Raw genomic sequence first — 12,851 nt, 5'->3', positions numbered from 1 at the left:
AAGGCGGTCTCTTGATAGCTACAGAAACCGAAGGGACTGTAGTTTCCTTCTTTCAAGAAGAAGTAAAAGAGCTGCTGGAAAACATAGTTGTCTCGCTAGGTGTTGCTACATTTAAGTGTGGAAGAGGAAAAGGTAAGGGGAAAGGAAGTGGAACATTTATTCAATATATTTACATAGCTATGTCTAGATTTCTTTTGTAAAGGTTGAGAACATGTATGCCTGAGGGATCGTTATTTAAAGGTAGTTTGAGGAATAAACACATTTGTATAAACTAGACAAAGAACTGTCTAATGTAGTGTAATAAGCAACTTTGATTTTAATCCTGATCATAAAGCTTTATGAAGTACCAATTCTCACTTTTATTTTAAAAAGTCTCAACCCCGTTTGTCTTTTTAAGCTTCTGAAATTCAGTTTAGTAGGAATAAGTTGCTTCTCCCCTCCTTGTTCTGTTCTCTGTATTCAGTGTTTAGAAAACTCTGCTTTCTGAAAAATGCTTTCTAACAATGACTTGTCTATTTCTGGAGCACTAGGGTGGAGGAGGGAGCTGTTCTGTCATGTACTCCTGGGAGACTCCTACTCCTGAAGGTGTCAATAGTGTCATCACTATGCAAGACGTATGGAAATACTGTTTCAGAACTTGTCTCTATACAATCCACAGAGATACAATAATTTGAGGAGAAAAGTTTCAGTCAGCTTCTGTTGATACAGAAATGTATAAATCTATAGGATACTTGGCAAGTTTAAAGGTGTTTTCTGTGCTGGGTCTGGTATGTGGATGCTTAGCTGCTGGCTAGGGTTAACTCACCACAGCTTTAAAGCATGCAGAATGATTATTTAATTTTGCTTCATTTTAGGGAAGAGGGTGAGAGGACATGCAAGAACTAGAATTTGGAGCCAGCAGATCTTTGTCATTCCTAAATATGTTCTATATAATGAATATCCTTTAATGTGCAATTTGTTTAGATTCTGGTGTTCCCCTCATCTGTGTTTTTTCTTTGATGGTGCTAGCTCTGTGACTAATTGAATCGTTTAGAGTTACATAGAGAAAGTAGCTGTCAGTTGACAGATGAGAAAGAGGTCGGTCTCCCCAGTGCTTTGAAAGAATTTACTATTGTCGTAGAAATAGAGAGTTCTTTGAGAAGGGTATATCTTATTTTCATGTTGTGGAAGCTGCTACTTGAACCGATTGTAAAAAACTCACTAGTTCAAATCAACTGAATGCAGGTAAACAGTTTGCATTTGGAATTACTTGGTCTTGGGATTGCTCTAAAAGTATTAAATGAGTTAAGGACAGGCATTGATTATGGTCAAGTGAGTAAGTGAACATACTTTAGAATTTGAATTTAAGATTAAATGAATATCTTAAAGAATGAAACAGATGATTGTTGTTACCTCCAAGCAAGTATGGAGGCATATGAAAATGTGTTAAGTTTGAGCATATGCAGTGCTGTTTCTACATAGACCAGCTGATAGTTAACCCTATCGTACCATGGTTTGACTTCTTTTAAACCTTGACTTTGAAATTACAGTGCTGGCTTTGGTACGTAGGGTCAGGTTTAATTTTAGCTTTATATCTCATAGTGTTAGAGGCCTGAAATTCCTCTGTTGCATGACCAAAAAGTAATTGCTGGAAAAACATCACTTGATAGGCATGTAGATTGGGTCTGTGATAGGGAAGTAACACTTGAGTGCCTCTGTGTGATACCATGTGATATGCTGTGTTACAAATAATGGGCACTGCTCTGTCTGTATGTGTTGTGTGTATATGTGTGTGTGTGTGTGTATATATATGTGAAGTTTTGCAGATTAGACAGAGCAGTGACTTTTAGGACACATTTCATTTAATAATGATATTCTCCCAATATATTTACCAAGTTTTTTTTCTTTTCCTAACACCAAACCATTTTTGTTCTTGATAGAAGCCTCACAGTTTAGCCACTTCAGAATAGTTACTGTCTTTCTTGTCTCACTTTGGGAAGGAAAATGAGGTTTTGGGGAAAGTGGAATCTCTTTTCAGGAAGTAAAAGCAAAAATGTACCAAAGTTGAAATAGTAGGAAGTGGTGACTGTCTCTGATTCTCACTGAAGCTGTCCAGTGAAAATAATAAGAAAACAAAATTTTATTTAGCATCTGTTTTTGGAATCTTGTAAGGGGAAAGGTTTTATTTTTTGAAGGGTAACTTTCAGAGTTAATGCAACTTCTAATCTTTTTGCAGACCTTAGGAATTACATATTATTTACACTGAAAAAAGAACATTGTTGCATCTTAACATTTCTGTTGCTTGGTAATGCTGCAGAACTGAACAATGGCAAACGGAAAGCCTATCAGAGGAAACGTTTTACATGATAGAGAAGGGTATGGAAAGAGAAAAAAAGTCTTGTGATGTCAGAAGATAAGAAGGAGACAGAACAGTTAAGAGTGAGATTTCCTCCCCATCTCCTCTTGGCTTTTGTCATAACTCTTGTTTTTAGAAAAAAGGATCCAAGGATCCTATACCTTAAGTGGGTATGAGTGATTTTGTAGGAGGTTGCCCATCTTGTGGCATGCATGTGCACTCCCTGCTTTGCCCAGGGAGAGGCAGAGATTGCCAAAACCAGGATCTTGAAGGGAACTTGTGAGGCATTCCATGAATATATGGGCAATGGGCTCTATATACATTGTTTGCTTTGCTTTACAGTGTTGTTCTTTTCCTTTTAGCAAGTCTGTTTTGAAGAGGGTACTGGATTTGTTTTAATGTTTTCACAAGCTTTGGGCTAAAGAATTTGTGTTAGTTTGCAGCTTGCCTGACTGTTAAGTGCATGGGAAAAGACATGTATAGCCCAGAAGGTAGTGTAGCAACGGGCTGCAGAAGAATTTGGAACTTCCCCTTGAGTCAAACTTATAATTCAGTATGAAACTATAAAAGGCTTCAGAAAATAAATACACGGATTATCTAAAGGGTTTCATAATGCAAATTCTTAGTTACACCTTCTTGAATGGGAACTTAAATTAGAATGGATTTATTTGTAAACTGGAAGGTTCATGTTACGTTCTAGGGAATTGTGAAAATTCCTGTGACTAAAAAACATGATGAATCATGCACTGAATAGCGAGTTCAGCCTTCACTATGGAGGTACATCTGGCACCTATATTTTATTTTTTCTATTTTTAAAAGGAAACTTTATGAAACTTTAAAGATACTTTTAAAGTTACTTTTTCTGTAAGGCAGGTTTTTAAAAACTTATTTACTAATTTTGTGTATTGTTTAAGGATCAGGAGGTACTAATAGACTATTTCAAAGCTTGGATTGCTTTTGCTTCTACTTTTCTCTTTTGAGCACTAAAAAATACATATTCTTGGATTGTGGGAACTATAAAGAGTATCTTAAGTTTATTAATCATTTTAAATACCGCTTAAATCTGTGGATTTTACTCCTTACGCAATCAATATTTTCTAAAAGTACTTTGTCGTCTAGGAATTTATTGTTATTTATTTTCTTGTAGCTTTGATTATGAAGAGGGATGGCTATTGATCTTTCCTGAGTTGTGTTTGTGGCTTTTTGTTTGTTTTTGTTGGGTGGGATTTTTGTTTGTTTGTTTTCCTTCCTCCAGGCTTTGGAATCTAACAAACCTGGCTAAAATTATCTATAAAAGGGTCTGGTACAACTGATCATTTTGCTGTCATTGTTTCAGTGATGTTCTATAAAATGTCTAATACAAATGAGGACTAGAAGTTGCAGTCTTCATTGTCAGCCTGTTTATTAGCTTTGATCCAATGTCTAATAAATGTGATGGTTTAAAATCTCAGGCTTGATTCCACAAAGGAATTAGGAGTCTTACATGCTGTGTTAATACATTTTAGGATTTTATTCAGAAGGCAGTTCAAAGAGCACTTGCCAGAATTCCTTAATCATATGACAAAGCCTGGGTATCTGAGGATGTGTTTTCCCAATATATTTTCCACATAAATATTTCTGTTATATCCCCATCATTGTATAATTTGGTATCTTATGGTAAACATGCTCTCTGTCTCCTCCCCCCATAGAATTCCAATGATGAGGTGCAAGTTCTACTAAGATTTCTTTGCTTCTGACTCAGTCCATAGATAGGCAGATGACCTGGTTTGTGAAAGACTCACGTTACATGCAGTCAGTTTATTTGGGTTTGTGTTTTGTTTTGGGATCTATTGTGACTGTTTCCTCTTCTCATTTTTCTTGACATCTGTAAATATTTTATGCTGGCTTGGACAGATGCTTATAAAAGCTTTACTTGGGAGAGGATAATTCTTAAGTTTTCTGATTAATGTCTGCATAAACAAATATGTAAATACCTTCCATCACCATGTAAGTTGTCAGTTGCTCTTTTTTGTTGATAAATTAATATGTATTCTGTTACTCTTGATGCTGTGTCCGAGGTGCCTATGACTCATTTTTTATAAGGTGTTTTCATTCCTTACTAATGATAGAGAAAACCGAAGTTGATTCATATCTTATAGTTAGATAAAATTTTTTGTTTGAAAAGATATGCACAATCCTTAGATATCTGATTGTTTCAACTCGGTTCTGCATTAGATTATGGCAATTTTTTTCATTAGAATCTTGTCTAATTACATTTTGTTAGGGGTTTTTTTTTTGTGGGTTTGGTGGTTTGTTTTTTGTTTTTTTTTTTGGTTTTTTTTTTTTTTTTTTTTTTTTTTTTTTTTGTATTTGTGTTTTTTTTTTTTTTTGCAATTGTATGATGTGTAGTGTTGCTACACATTAAGTTTGTAGCTGACCATGGAGGTGCCTCTGGACCTAATAGTGATTCAGCTTGCAGTAATGATAAACCTCATGGCAAAGTCACCTCTGTAAGAGGAAAAGATGCTGCTGCATGCAAATGGATCTTAACATGGAGCATTTTCCAGTTCAGACTACTGTGAGTCTGCATCATTAATCTCAGATGCCTGGACTTTTATATTTATTTCAGCTTCCTGTATGCAAATGATAACTTTGGTGGGATAATCTTCTATCTTCTATTTTCATAATGGTAATGACAGTTTCTTATCATGTTTTCCACAGCATTTTATGCTTCTGAATTTCCACATACTGTATTCCATACAATATATGTGTATGCTGTATACATACATGTATACATGTATGTATACATACTGTATTAGCTAGTACTTTAGAGGTCTTTGTCATCTTTGCCTCTGTGAAGTTTGGTTTCCAAGCCTTCTAGAATGGAATCAGCAGCTTTGTGAGAGCTTGAATTTTTTCCACGTTTTTTTTCAAATTTTACAATTTTTTCTCAGTTCGAGTGATCTTACCCTTAAGCATCTAATATTCTACAGAATCAGCAGTTACCAGCCCAGTTACCTTAACTGATACCCTAGAGTTCAGAGCAGTGTGAACTGCATTTTCTTTTCTTTCACATGAGTTCAGAACTGTGTGTTTTATTTTTGCTCTACATTCTTTCTTTTGCCTAAGAAAAGTATTCTTGGGATGTTATGATTTTTAAATTCCATTTTAAGCTTGTAAGGTAGTACCCTGACCTGATTAAATGTTGCTCTTGTTCAGTGACCTGACACTTACTAGGTGGTGATGGTCTCTCAGATTTCAAGGACTTTAGAATATTTCCCTTCACAAATAGTTCTAAGTCGTTGTAACCAGTAACAAAGTATAACTCTATATAGCAGATAAACAGTATAACATATGCATTTTCTTCAGTGTCTAGCAAATAGTTGTGTAGTTTCTATTGCATGGTGTCATTTTTTTTTTCCTAGAAAGGAATGTGCTAGTTTTGCTTAATTTTGAGGAAAACCACCCACTCTCCACTCTGAATAAAGCATAAACATATAGGTTTTAAAACAACATCTGTTCTTTGATGCTGTGGCTTAAGTAGATCTGTTAGGTGAGTGGGGATGGGCCATTCTCTGAACTAACAGGTTAAGATCAAGTTAATACTGGTATTAGACATTGCAACCTAATATTTGGAATAATGCAGAATATGTTCTGTCTCATTTTCCTTCTCTGTTCTTCTTATAATTGCCTGAGGTTCATTGTTCTGCTGAATAAAACAGCAGAATTGGTCTAGTGTTGCAGAGAATAGCAGAGACAAGTTTTGGCTTTCAGGCAGAGCTTGTTTTAGAAGATTGCTTGATCAAGTTTGGTAGAGGAAGCTCTAGCTTTGTTTGTCTGCTTCAAGACCTGTATGCAGTGGAGTCCAGAAACAGAGGACAGAGCACATTTTAACTTGAAAACAAACCCTGTTGAAATATTATTTCTCAAGATCAAAGAAGTGCAATTAAAAGCTTATAGACTCATTGCACAGTACCCACTTGGACAGTTCTTAGTTCAGTCTTGGCCATCTCAAAGTTCATGTAGTGAAGATGACAGTCATGTCTCTTATGTCATCTGGAGATCCTCCATCAAACAGAAATGTTATTCTGGATAAACAGGCTGCCCTACTTCCAGGGGACTGAGAATGACAGCTCTGGTCTCCATGCACTGGTGTCCCTGCTTGTCTTTGCAGTGGTAGTATTTCTGGATATTTCCTTTCCTTCTGCTGTCAGAGGTGATGATTGCAACTAGTACCTCTGTTTCCTCTTCGTTTTTATGAATTCTGTGATGTCTTGGCCTTTCCCTTCACTATTTGTTTCTGAGTTGGTGTGTTCTCTCTTGCTGTTGCCCTCAGCTGCACGCTCTACCTAACCATATTGGTGCAATGCTGCTTAGTGTGGACTACAGTAGAACATTAGTAAACGCAAGATTTTTCTAATTGTGTACCCATGCAGTGAGGTTATCTCCAAGGGGATTTGTTAGCTTTCTTTTTTTCCATTATGTACAACCATCCCTTTGTAGTGCTGTGTCATGTGTAGCTTCATATTATTTGTAGAGAAACTCTCATCCTGTTGACTTGGGCAGTACTTTTCTTCCTGTGCAAACTTTATTCCATTCTGTGCTGCACTTCAGCTGATGTGTCAAGACACTTGAAGAAAAAAGTGCATGGAAAAGTAAATTTTCTGTTTCCAAAACTGCTTTCTGTGCACCAATGTACATCCCAATGCTGTCTTGACAGATAGGCTGTGCAGTGTGAACAGACAGTTGTTGGGTCAGGTGCTGACACCATTTCCAGCACGGTGATGTCTGTGGGGTGTGAGAAACTTTTCCCTTTTCTGTTAGTCGTTGTAGTAGTAGTGGTCTCATTGCAATCCTTTAAAACGTCTGTCTCGGGGTTTTTTTTGCACTTCCTCCGGCTGCATGTTGGGCGCCAAATTTATATTTGTCTTGGTTTGAGAGGGCAGAGTGTCTTGGTTTTGGAGACAAAACTTCAGGAGGAAAGGGCCTCCCCTCTTTCCCCACCAATAAGACAAGTGGGTCACAACAAGTGAAAGTGGAAAAAAACAAACTGTTTATTAACACACAAACAAAACAGGGTACAACAGGATAAAAAACCCCCTCAAAATACAACAAGTTCCCCGAGAGGGAACAGACACGCGGGCTCAGACCAGCCGGGGCTGCCCCCGCAGGCTCCCTGGACCAGCGAGGAGGTAAGGGAGGCAGTGAGGCAAGGGGAAGGGAAGGGGAAAAAAGAACAAGGAAAAAACCCAACAGAACCTTTTCCCAGCTAGCTGGAACACAAAGGAGACCAAAAAGCAGCACCGTGCTCCCGGCGCTCTCCCTCCTGAGCCCTGCCGAGACCCCTGAGCCCTGAACTGTTGGGCCCAGCTGTTAAACTGCCCCGCACTCGTCCTGTGGCCCCGCCCCCCAGGTCCATCTTAAAGAAACAGCATCCTTGGGCTTTAAGCCCCCACAGGTTTGGAAAGAGATGTCTTGGAGGAAAGTGAAAAAACCTGTTTATTTAACAAGCAGAGTGCATGCAGTCACAAAAAGAATAATGTTCGATAATAAACCTTCTTGTTGTGGAGAAAATCTGAGTCCTTTCTGTAGGTGTGGTTCTGCTCTCTGGAGCTGGGGTGCAGTGTGGGCCCCTCCGGGCCATGGTGTGGGGCCTCCCAGTGATGGTGTTCTGGACTAGAGCTGAACAGTTCCAGGAGAAAAAAAAAGAAGAAGCCACAGTCCCAGGAAAACTCCTTGCTTCAGCTAACGAACAAGAAGCTAGCTAAGAAAAGAATGCACCTCTCTGCCCTGCTGTAGAGCTGAGAGCTGGGGAGGGAGTGAGTGAGTTATCTGTGCTTTTGAACACAGGTTGCCAAAAGAATTCCACTGGCTTCCCCCCACACCCTGTCTTGGACCTAGCTTTAAAGGCACAGAACTCATGTCTGGCATAGGGCAGACGACAGGGGATACAGCATCATAAAATCATCCCAAGACAACATCTCAGTCTTGGAACAGTTTTGTAACTGCAGAGAGCATCCCTGGTGAAAGGTCTTCCAAAAATGGTCATTCAGGTTCCTGGGAGTGAGTGGTGAATAGAATAACTGATACTTTGAGATTTATGCTTCTGAAAGCAAGTTGAAGAAAATGTTGGAATGACAACTTGCATCATGGAGAAACTGCATTTCATCTCTGCTAATGTGTCAAAGTGCTGCACCTGGTTTCAGCAGATGAAGACAAAGGACTGCTCTAGGGGTGTCATTAGAAAATGGCACAAACAAGCTCTTCAGCTTGCTTTTCTTGCACTGTGACTTCAGAGAAGGACAGAGCACTGCAACTGAGGCTGTTGGAGCAAGCCATTGCCATGTGGCAACATTGGGAGGAGCACTTTCTGGGAATTGTTGTTAATCTTTTCTTATAGCTTTGAAAATTTGTTATTCTTATTTTTTAATTAAGGATAATTTTACTTCTTGCTTTATAGGGAGTATTTGTGAGAGAGTTTGTCTCAAGTGTCCTATCACACTTGTGTGTTACGCAGCACCATTTAGCTATTGTGGGATGGCTTTTTTCCTCAGTATGATGTAAAAAGAATGAGGTGGGTCTTACGTTGGAGTTATCATATGCTTATTTGTGACGAAATTTTCTTCTTTTACTATGAAAATAATATTACAGTAACCTTCAGGATATTAAATTTTAATTTTTTTTAGGATAAGGCCATTAAGCATCCTGAATGGAAGTAAAAATGGAATTAAGAGGAGAGTGCAAAATTACAGCTCACATTGAAACAAGTACATAATAATTCAAACTAGCTGTCACTTAGCTTTTTATTGTGTAGCCTCATGAAAGTGGAAAAGGTTTTACTAATATTATTGAATGTGAGTTTATCGTACAGTTTAGATTAATGGATTGAGTTTCAAGACTTGATCTCTTTTTAGGATCACAGCCAGCACTGCAAATTTCAGCATGTTACTGGAGATGCAGTATTTCTCTGGATTCCACTCTGTCTTCTTATTCAGTTCCAAGAATATGGCAGGATTAAGTGACTGTTTTGCTTTCTAGAAGGGTATTTAATTGAAAAACCTTCTGCTGACACTCTTAAAGGATGTAAGATAGCAAAACCTTTCTGGAGTAATTCATTGCAGAAGATCCAAGTTGGTGGATCTTGAAGTGAAAACTTTCTTCCCACCCTGAGTTCAGCACTTACTTCGCTAGTGTCCAGAGAAGGTCTGTGTCCTGAATCTCTTCAGTGTTGTCCACTCCTTCATTAAAAAGTGGATACTCTAGCCCTGGTCTCTTTAGAATAGTCTGCGACTTCTGATGTCCTTGGCAGGAAAGACAATGTTTTGAAACTGTATATTGAGTACCATTTTCAGTACTAGCTAAGAAGAATAATATGAAATATTAAATTGCCTGAAAACAGTTTGCTTTCTGTGACACAACATACCCTAATTGTATAGACACTAACTCAGTCTAGGTTTGCCTAACCTGCTATAGCTCCTTCATTGGCACAGGAGTGTGGCTTCCTTACTGCTGTCTTAAGCAGTGACTGTGATGTAGCTCTAGCAGAAGTATTTGTTCTATTTGCAGTCAAAAGTAGTACAGCAAACTTCAATTCAGCTCCTGTGGTGCATATTGACTCACTGTTTTGTTAAGGATTCTGGTACAGTCTTGCCTAGTACATGTTACTAAAATGGAACTGATCACAAAACTAATCTTTCTCTAATAATAATAACTTGATTATGTTGTGTTTTTTAATGTGTTAGAGTAGCTTGTAGATTCCCTCAGATTTGCAAAAATTCTTGTGTGTACTTCTGGTCATACAAGAAAAAAAACCTGAAAGCTCTTTTAGACTTTATAATCTCACAGTGATTTCAAGTGGTGTCTCTGCACTTACACCGTTTGATTAATCCTTCAAAAAGATGAATTATATAGATTGAAAATAATCTCTTTTTAGGTGAGATTTCACCACTGTTTCGCATTGAGAGCACTAATGTTGCCCTGACCCAACTAAGTACATTTTGTATGTGTGTGCAGACTCCTAGGATTGGTGCAATAAGTCATGAATTTGCTTTTTGATTTATTTAGTGTTTGGATTTTTTTTACACTGGCTCATCTTTGCAGAGAGGTCTTTCCAAAGCTTTGTGTTTTGAGTTGTTGAGTTACTGCAGTTCTGTGAGTGGACATTAATTACACATTTGGACACTAATTTAGGAAGCATGTCTTTATAAAAGTTTCTTCAAAATGTCAAACCGAATGAGAATTTCTGTGAAATTAGTAAGTTAATGTCAGCATCTCCTATCCTAACTGAAGACTTTTTCTCTTTACTAGCCTTTAGACATACAGTTTGTGTAGAAGTTTCTATTTGAGGCATTCTTTTAGTAGCCAGCTTATGCAACTTCTGCTGTTAGATGCTGCATCCTTAATTGTGCTTATGAAGCTGCTTGGTAAAGTGGATCAGGGAACTGAACTTGGATGTGAATAATCAAACTTAGTTAACTTTTTGTCTTGCCAGACTTAGTTAACTTTTTGTCTTGCTGCTTTTCAGCCTAGATCATTTCAGTGAGGGGTTTTGCTGAATGGTCTACAGTGATATAGATGCAAATGGGTGCATAATATTATGATCGTAATGAAAGATGGAAAAAATGGCAACTGCTTAAGGCTTTCTTATAGGAGTTTAGAAGAGAAAAAAAGGCGATAAACAACAAAGCAACCCTGTGCAACTCCTTGTTTTTAAACAGAGGTCTTTATATCCCTTCTTAGAAAAATGTATGTTAGACAAAATAAGTACTCAAAGTTGTATAGATTTGTATAAACATAGTGCAAACTGTGCAACAAATGACAACTTTGTAGCAGCTTTGACCTTCCATACTTGTGAGTTATGTAGACTTAAGGTCATTTCTACTTGCTACTAGTAGAGTCTTTAATAATCCTGAGATAAATGCATGAGCAGTTGTTGGAGCTGTGTTTATGTCATCCCAAACACCATATAATCCAAAAAACTGAGTATTCAGGGTGCTAGGGCTAAGGAATGGCCTGATTGCTGTCTGTAACTATGTGACTGGAGATTACAGACAAGGTAGAACTGGACTCATTTTACAGGTGCCCAGTCATACAATGAAAGATGGTGTATACAAACTAGATAGGCTTCAATTTTTCTGTGATTTTCTACCTCTGGGTACATTGATGGCAGGAAGAAAATTGCTTTCCCTTGCTTTTCCAGTTAAATACAGTATGGAATTGGTTGTCTTCTTAGCCCTGCTTATTTAATTCATCTGCTAACTTGGTTTTATTGTAGTAAGATGTCAGAATGGTGTTTTGGTGTGCTACGTATCTGATGTGATTTTTTTTTTCTTCCTTTCAGCAAATTTGACAGGCCATGCAGAGAAAGTTGGCATTGAAAACTTTGAGCTCCTGAAAGTTCTTGGAACAGGGGGTAAGATGCACTGTTTTAAAGTTAAATGTTGGAAACATTACTCATATGTATGATTTAGTTTTCTAGCTGAGGTTTTGGTAATTGGAACATTCTTTAGGAAGGTAGCACTTTTGTATTGCATAGTGTATTTTTTTCAATTTTTTTTTCACAAATATCATGCAAAATTGGAGGTCACATGTTTTAGCACAGCACGTTTTAAGGTGCACATTTTAAAAAATAAAGGAAAACATCTGGTCAAAAGTTTGTGAGAATTTAATATAGCTTGTGGAAAACCTAATCTAAATTAAGGCATGATCTTGGTAATTTTGTTAAGTTTTGGGAAAAAACCAGTAATTTTAATATATTATTAGATAAGATGCCCCATTTTTTGACTAATCTGTTTTAGGGTCACTGCTGGCTCCATAACTTTCTGTCCTAGTCAGATCCTAGTATTTTATAAGATGGATAAAGTTCATTATTGTATTGTGGGTTTCAGCAAAATGTTGGAGATATCTAGAATGTTGTAGGATTACTGGTGGTAATGAAAAAAACCCTTTGTTTCCCCTTTGCTAAAGGGACACACAGACAGGGCCATATACAGACCAAAAGTAATGACACTTATTCTTTTTAGGGTGTTTACGCTTTTTTGGTCAGTATTAAATCAGATGCATTGTTGAGTAGATTGGGATAATCATGAAGGTGGACTATCATCAGGGTCTGCAGAAGTTTTAGGCTAGTTAAATGATGCCAAATTTTTGGGTGTTATCAGCCATGAATGGCTGGCAGTGAGGCTGTAATTCCCCAAAACATCACTGAAAAGAGCAAAGGATTTTGATTTTCACTTTTAGCTGTCATATTGATTCTTTCATAAATTAGTTAAGCTCTTAAATCACCTGAGAGGATACTTTCCTGTTTCTGCAGTAAATTTTTAAAAGTTTAAATTTAAACATGCTAAAAAATTGAACCCTTGCTGTTAAATTTCAGTAGTTAGGGGCAGACACAAGGAAGCTTTAATATTCATAGATAAATGTTGCATATTCCTAGGTAGAAGCAATCATGACTTTCTGAAATGGTCAGTGTGGATCTGAGTGCGGTTGACAAAAATGAAATTATAAATAATTATGCATTTATGTGAGGATGTCTTTC

At 37.4% G+C, this 12,851-nt stretch overlaps 1 protein-coding gene across 4 annotated transcripts in view; it reads left to right on the top strand.

Annotated features, from left to right (window-relative positions):
- Positions 1–12,851, top strand: part of RPS6KA5 (ribosomal protein S6 kinase A5) — a 75,414-nt gene that overhangs the window by 893 nt on the left and 61,670 nt on the right. For 2 of the 4 annotated variants that reach the window (XM_017728997.1, XM_017728998.1), the window contains exons 1-2: positions 54–132; positions 11,655–11,726. The gene's annotated coding sequence lies outside the window, so the exon portion shown is untranslated. Of the gene's footprint in view, positions 1–53; positions 133–11,654; positions 11,727–12,851 lie in introns of those variants that run through there. The other 2 variants (XM_017728993.1, XM_017728994.1) reach the window with 1 other exon arrangement.

This window comes from Corvus brachyrhynchos, unplaced genomic scaffold (genome assembly GCF_000691975.1).
Source record: "Corvus brachyrhynchos isolate BGI_N302 unplaced genomic scaffold, ASM69197v1 scaffold1, whole genome shotgun sequence".
Taxonomy (NCBI): Eukaryota; Metazoa; Chordata; class Aves; order Passeriformes; family Corvidae; genus Corvus; species Corvus brachyrhynchos.
The sequence above is the reverse complement of the archived record's forward strand: the minus strand, read 5'-3'. Positions and strand labels throughout refer to the sequence as shown.